Source organism: Rhincodon typus, chromosome 3 (genome assembly GCF_021869965.1).
Source record: "Rhincodon typus isolate 14 chromosome 3, sRhiTyp1.1, whole genome shotgun sequence".
Taxonomy (NCBI): domain Eukaryota; kingdom Metazoa; phylum Chordata; class Chondrichthyes; order Orectolobiformes; family Rhincodontidae; genus Rhincodon; species Rhincodon typus.
Window position 1 is genome coordinate 77,191,297 of NC_063334.1, and position 7,753 is coordinate 77,199,049.

The window sequence follows — 7,753 nt, forward strand, 5'->3', positions numbered from 1 at the left end:
TCTGCTAAAATGTGATTAATCAGGATCCCAATGCACCACTTCCAACTATGCTTCAAAATGATTATCTGGTCATTGGAAAATCCAAGTAGAGTCCAATGGATTTAACTATGGAGTCAGCGTCATTGTTATGATAGAGAGTTGAGTCTTCAATTTCTGTCCCAGCAATTCTGATATTGATGACCCACACTGAAGAGGGATGGGCAGGTAATTTAACAAAGCTGTCTTAACAGAATCAACTTTTCTCTTTAAAAGGGACTTGACTGTCTGGATCCCATTCTTTGCCTCCCCATTGAATAGTGAGTTTGTTGTATGTCCAGTTCTAGAACTGGCTGTAAATTTGCTGACAGACTTGTAGCAAACTGTGGGCCATTGTCTCTCACAACCACATCAGGATCCCACGCACAGCAAATTTTTCATGCAAGAACATGACAGTGCCATCTGTGAAGGTAGTATTCAAATTTTTCACCTATATCTTCCGTGAAAAGTACAATACAGTGAGAAGCTTAGATTGTCATCAAACATAAATACATCGGTACTCATGTTCCCTCAGTCTGGTGGAAAAAGTAATGGGCTACCAGTGACTGCCGCTGCTCAGGGTTTTTAATGACACAAGTTTCAAAGTTTTGGCAAAGATCTGTAGCTTGGGTTGTGGGTGAGGTTGTTGACTTGCTCATCAAGCTGGCTTGTTCTCGTTCAGACATTTCGTCACCATGTTAGGTGACATCATCAGTGGAGCCTCCAATGAAGCAATGTTATTCTACTCCGCATGGAATTTATACTGTCCGGTCCGTTATGGTGATTCCTGTCATTTCTGGTTTTGGTCTGTATGAGTTTGCGTATGGGGTCCAATTCTGTATGTTTGTTGATTGCGTTATGGGTTGAGAACCATGCCTCCAGGAATTCCTGTGCCTGTCTATGTTTGGCTTAGGCTACTATGGTTACTTTGTCCTAGTTAAATTGATGGCCTTTTGTCTGAATGTACAGATATTAAGGAGAGTTCGTTGTTTTGTCTCACAGATGCACCACAATGATTCTAAGCATTGCTTGAGCTCTGAAACCTGCAACTGGTAACGAGGTGGGTAGAAAATTAACAGGTAGAATGTCCAAAGTAGTAATTGCCAGATTACTCTCAATGCCACATGCAAGTGAGGACAGATATAGCAAGAAAAGTAAGATTGATGAGTGGCTGTAGAGATGCTGCCACAGGGAGGTTTTTAGATTTTTGGGACACTAGGACTGGCTCTGCGGAAGATGTCACCTGTATTGAGGGGAGGCGATGGCCAAGTGGTATTATTGCAGAGACCCAGATAATGTTCTGGGGACTTGGGTTCGAATCCCGCCATGGCAGATGGTGGAATTTGAATTCGATAAATATCTGAAATGGAGAATCCAATGATGACCATGAATCCATTGTTGATTGTCGGAAAAACCCATCTAGTTCACTAATGTCCTTTAGGGAAGGAAACTGCCATCCTTACCTGATTTGGCCTACATGTGACTCCAGACCCACAGCGATGTGGTTTACTCTTAACTGCCCTCTGGGCAATTACGGATGGGCAATAAATGCTGCCTAGCCAACGACGCCCTCATCCCGTGAATGAATAAAGAAAATAAATTAACCGAACAGATTGCATTCGAATAGAGCTGGAACTAAGTTCTTTCCAGGTCATCTTACTAATGCTATTGGAGGGGGTGGTTTTATATTAACTCAGAAGGTGTGAGACTAGGAGACGGTATTAGAAACTAATAACAGGGTGCACAGAATGTTAGGAGAAGCAGATAACAGTAGACTAGAGGATAAGACGTAAATATGTAGAGTCAGTGCAAGGGAGAAAGTAATAAATTAAACAAGTGTTGCACTGCGTGTGTCTTAATGCAGATTAGAGTTAGTAAGATTAGGGAATTCCAGGCATACATTGCGATGTACAGTTATGATGTTGCAGTGATAACAGAGGCACTTATTCAAGTTGCTTCAGGACATGTTTCATTAGGAATGTAGAATTTTCCTAGGTATGTAGAGACAAAATGAATTCTGTTTCTGCATAGGGTCATATAGCATGGAAAAAGACCCTTTGGTTCAACTAGTCCATGTTGACCATAACCCCAACCTAAACTGCTTGAGCTTGGCCCATATCCCTCCAAACATTTCTTATTCATGTACTTATCTATATGTCTTTTAAATGTTGTAAGTGTATTCTGTTCACCACTTTCTCTGGAAGTTCATTCCAGACATGAACCAGTCTGTGTTAAAAAAAAAATGCCCTTCATGTCTTTTTAAAATCTTTCTCCTTTCCCCTTAAAATATGCTCCCTGGTCTTGAACCCCCACCCTAGAGAAAAGACACCTGCCATTTACCTTATCTGTACCATTCATTATTTCATGAACCTCCATAAGGTCACCTCTCAACCTCCTACACTGCAGCGATAAAAGTCCTAATCAATGCAATCTCATTATAACTCAAACCCTCCATTCCTGCCAACATCCTGGTAAATCTCTTCTGAACCCTCTCCATCTTGATAATATCCTTCCTATAAGAGGGAGACCTTCTTTAAAGTGATGCTGTATTCATGATTGCAATTCCCTAATCCTGAGTTCAGTTTGGAGTAAACATTTTCAAAAGAACTTTTACTCCCATGCCGTTGAACTTCTTTGACATTGTGAAGTTTGAAGGCAAAACATACTTTATTGTGTGGTGTTTCCTGATTATTGTTTCATTTATAAATTTACATTGACATATTTGTTGTTGTAAATTTTATTTTTCCAATCTTGCAAAATGGAAGTTGTGGTTATCAGTAATAGAGGAGAGTACCAGATTCAGATGACTCAACCAAAAAGCAATCACCTGAGAAGATGATGTTGGTTTCCTTTACCCTTTCTTTAGCTATTTCTCTTCCTTAATTTATTCCTCCTTCACTTTCACTTCATCAGCTGTATGTTCTATGTATGGTGAGATTCTGCAGCATCCAACAGCCACCAGAAAGTGGGTGGCTCTAACAAGAACTGGATATTCACTAAATATTGCATACTCTATAAAGTCAATTTTAGATGCTGTGATTGAACATTTTTGAGTATCAAATTATATTGTGCATGTCAAAGTGTTCTGTTTTATCCCTTCCATGGACAACAATGTCATCAAATAGTTGTAGTAACATATTACAACGCTAAAGAATCAAACTTCTTCAATGTGTGAGTTGCTGAACTTGGACAAGTGAACTTGCTGCAATACTGAAACGTAAGAACATAAGAAGTAGGAGCAGGAGTAGACAATTTAGCTCCTTGACCCTGCTCTACCATTTAACACAATCAAGGCTTATCTCATCTTGGTGTCAACTTCACTTTCCTGCTGACTCTCATAAATGCTTAAAAATCTGTCAATCTCCTCCTTAAATTTATTCAATACCCTGGCATCCACCATACACTGTGGTAGTGAATTCCACAGGTACATGACCCTTTGAAAAAAGTAATTTCTCTTCATCCTTGTTCAAAATCTTAGCCTAAAACTATGACCTCTTATTTTAGATCATCTACGCTACATCCCTTCAGCATTTTACATACCTTGGGTTATAGACATGTCTGTGTGCAACATAAAATGCAAAATATTGCTCTGCTAGTGGTAGTAGCAACTGCAGATGCTGGAGAATCCGAGATAACAAGGTGTAGAGCTGGATGAGCACAGCAGGCCAAGCAGCATCAGAGGAGCAGGAAGGCTACGTTTCGGGCCTAGACCCTTCTTCAGAAATGGGGGAGGGGAAGGGGGTTCTGAAATAAATAGGGAGAGAGGGGGAGGCGGATAGAAGATGGATAAAGGAGAAGATAGGTGGAGAGGAAACAGACAGGTCAAAGAGGCGGGGATGGAGCCAGTAAAGGTCAGTATAAGTGGGGAGGTAGGGAGGAGATAGGTCAGTCCAGGGAGGACGGACAGGTCAAGGGGGCGGGATGAGGTTAGTAGGTAGGAGATGGGGGTGGGGCTTGAGGTGGGAGGAGGGGATAAGTGGGAGGAAGGACAGGTTAGGGAGGCGAGGACGAGCTGGGCTGGTTTTGGGATGCGGTAGGGGGAGGGGAGATTTTGAAGCTTGTGAAGTCCACATTGATACCATTGGGCTGCAGGGTTCCCAAGCGGAATATGAGTTGCTGTTCCTGCAACCTTCGGGTAACATTGTTGTGGCACTGCAGGAGGCCCAGGATGGACATGTTGTCTGAAGAATGGGAGGGGGAGTTGAAATGGTTCGCGACTGGGAGGTGCAGTTGTTTAGTGCGAACCGAGTGTAGGTGTTCTGCAAAGCGGCCCCCAAGCCTCCGCTTGGTTTCCCCGATGTAGAGGAGGCCACAACGGGAACAGCGGATGCAGTATAACACATTAGCAGATGTGCAGGTGAACATCTGCTTGATGTGGAAAGTCTTCTTGGGGCCTGGGATGGGGGTGAGGGGGGAGGTGTAGGGGCAGGTGTAGCACTTCCTGTATTTGCAGGGAAAAGTGCCGGGTGTGGTGGGGCTGGAGGGGAGTGTGGAGCGGACAAGGGAATCACGGAGAGTTTTTTAAATGGGGGAGGGCAAGTGTTATCTGAGAACTTCTTCATTACACGTTGAAAGTTGTGAAAAGTGTGAATTGTAAATGTGAAGTCATGAAATGCTACTGATAGTTCTTAGATTGTAGGAACCAAATAATACCTGTCCCACTGACCTTCATCGGCCCCACTCCTCCTCTCTCTATTTATTTCCCAGCTCCCTTCCCCCTCACCATTTCTGAAGAAGGGGCCCAATCAATTTTCCTGTTTCTCTGATGCTGCCTGGCCTGCTGTGTTCCTCCAGCTCTATATTGTGTTGTCTCTGTCAACTTCTCTGGAATGATTGTTTTGTTGACTGCCTTTAGGTCAATGCATAGTCTAAATTCACCATTTTTACAACTTGCAAATGACAGGGTTCAATATCTGTGGCAATGAGTCAAGTCATTTCAGTTCCAGTAATACGCTAGCATGGATTACGAATGGTAAACATTTCAAATTCTACAAAAATGACAGAATATTTGTCATCTCAAGAAGCATGATAGTACACCTTAACCTCTCCAAGAGCAATAATTAAGAAGGATACTGCTATGTCTAGTCTGTGCCATTAATCATATAAAGATATGTTCCTTGAAGGGGTATTCAAGTTTGATGCCAAACCTATTGTAAATGTTAACCCCATAAGGTTTTACATAAGGGAAGGAAATCTGCTGTCTTACTTGTTATGGACTACATGTTACCCCCAACTCATAGCAATGTGAGTGAGTCGTGACGGCCCTCTGGGCAATTAGGGATGGGTAATAAATGCTAACATAGGCAATAACACCCACATCCCATGAACAAAAAAGAATCTTCTGCCATTAGTTCTGTAGAGCATGAACATGAGCAGGGTGATGTTTTTGGAGCATACCGGAAACACAATCCTCCAATCATGGGCTTAAATAGCGTCTGATGCAGGAGTGAGAGGATTTTTCAAAAAGATAACGTTCGTAGAATGTTTTTGCTCGTTGTAGATACTTTCATGCCAAAATCAATGTGAAATGACATCAAAATGCCTAAAATCTTGACTGAGCATTCTTTAAAATACTTTCTGGTTTATCTTCTATGATTGTATACATATGTATAAGTGATATATCTCACAAATGGTATACAAACCTTACTATTAGAAAGAAACTCCTTCGCAATATGAATTGATGAAGTTCATCGATGAACTGCACACCTTTTTGGAATGATTCCACTTCAAACATGAATTAAACTATTTTTCCTGAAGCTGGACATGACGTTGTGAATTGATAGGTACCTCCAATTTGAGTACATTTTAATAATGTATCTGACTGTGATGAATTGTCTGGCATTTCTGATTGAATATATATTTTTTGATCATCAAACCTTTTTCTGGCCTGAGATATTCTTCAAGAATAGTTACTGCCATATCATGCATAGATTTGTCTTCTATGAGCTGTGTGAATACTTGTTGACTTACTATATCAAGACAATGTACGAGTATTATCATCTTCTGGCTTGTTGCTACATCTGGATTGCCCATCCACTAGTGAATAAATGGGTTTTGAAGCCGAAATCGATGAATCACTCAACATGGATGGAATTTTCAGCAAAGAGAGGTCTTGGATTCAACAGATTTAAACAATTCTCTATCTCATTGTTACTTGTTTTGTTTCTTTTATTTCAGAGACAATTCAGAGAGATGCTAGGTTCTATGAATGCAGATGCTTTACTTACCAGTGTCTTTTTAAAAATTGCTTGCTTGCTCTCAGTGTAATTACACTGAGATTTGGCTAATAACACATATAGAAAAGAGTCAACAGATGCTTAATTAGACACTGAACAATTAAAAGCTATACTAGGAACCTTGTCATCAAAAAGGTTGCCTGCCATTGCCATGAAATTGAAAATTTCAATACATTAGTGTTTCAAATATATCATAGAATTGTAAAGACAATTTGAAAATATAGGATGATGCTCTCGACTGCATCTCTTGTGTTTCCTGTACCTCTGCCCTCATATCCCCTCCCTGCAACAAAAACAAAGACAGAATTCCCCCTTGTTCTCACGTATCACCCCACTAACCTCCGGATTCAATGTATCATTCTCTGCCACTTCTGCCACCTGCAATCTGACCCCACAATCAAGGATATATTTCTCTCCCTACCCCTATCTACCTTCCGTCGGAACCGCTCTCTTCATGACTCCCTCGGCCGCTCCACACTCCCCACCAGCCCCACCAACCTTGGCACCTTTCCTTGCAGCCGCAGGAAGTGCTACACTTGCCCCTACACCTCCCCCCTCACCTCCAACCAAAGAACCAAAAAAACCTTTCACATTAGACAGAGCTTCACCTGCATCCGCTGCTCCCGATGTGGCGTCCTCTAGATCGGTAAGACCAAGCGGAGGCTCGGGGACTGCTTTGTAGAGCACTTGCGCTCTGTTTGTGACAAATGACACCTTCCAGTTGTGAACAATTTCAACTCCCCCTCCCACTGCCTGAACGACATGTCCATCCTGGGCCTCCTCCAGTGTCACAACAACGCCACCCGGAAACTGAAGGAGCAACACCTCATATTTTGTCTTGGGAGCCTACAACCCAATGGTCTCAATGCGGACTTTACCAGTTTCAAAATCTCCCCACCCCTGGCCTCATCCCATGACCAACCCTTCCTCTCATCCCCGTTTGCTTGCCCTGACACAACCTGTCTATCTTCTCTCCCATCTATCTTCTCCTCTCATCTCACTGACCAATCCCCACCACTGCCTACCTGCACTCACCTATCACCATCCCACCGTCCTTCTCCAGTCCCACCCCTCCTCTCTCGATTTATTCCTGAGCTCCCTACCCCTCCCCCATTTCTGAAGAAGGGTCCCGACCCAAAACATCAACTTTCCTGCTCCTCCGAGACTATAAGTTCTATTGTTTCTCAAGGTTCTATTGTCTTATGTCTTCCAGCAATTTGTGGCGCAAAAAGATTTTCAACTGAAAAGTTATGGATGGAGTACAATGGGAGAAAACCAGCTGCAGTAAATTCTGATCCATGGTGTTTGAGTGACACTCTACTCTTGTTTTTAAAGGGGAGAAAAATAACTTTTGGCAGACAAATACACTGCATCCTTAATCCAATATCAAGTATTTGTTACATTTCAAAGAAACGCACCCATCATCTGGATCAAAAACAAAGTTGCTGGAAAAGCTCAGCAGGTCTGGCAGCATCTGTGGAGGAGAAAACAGAGTTAACGTT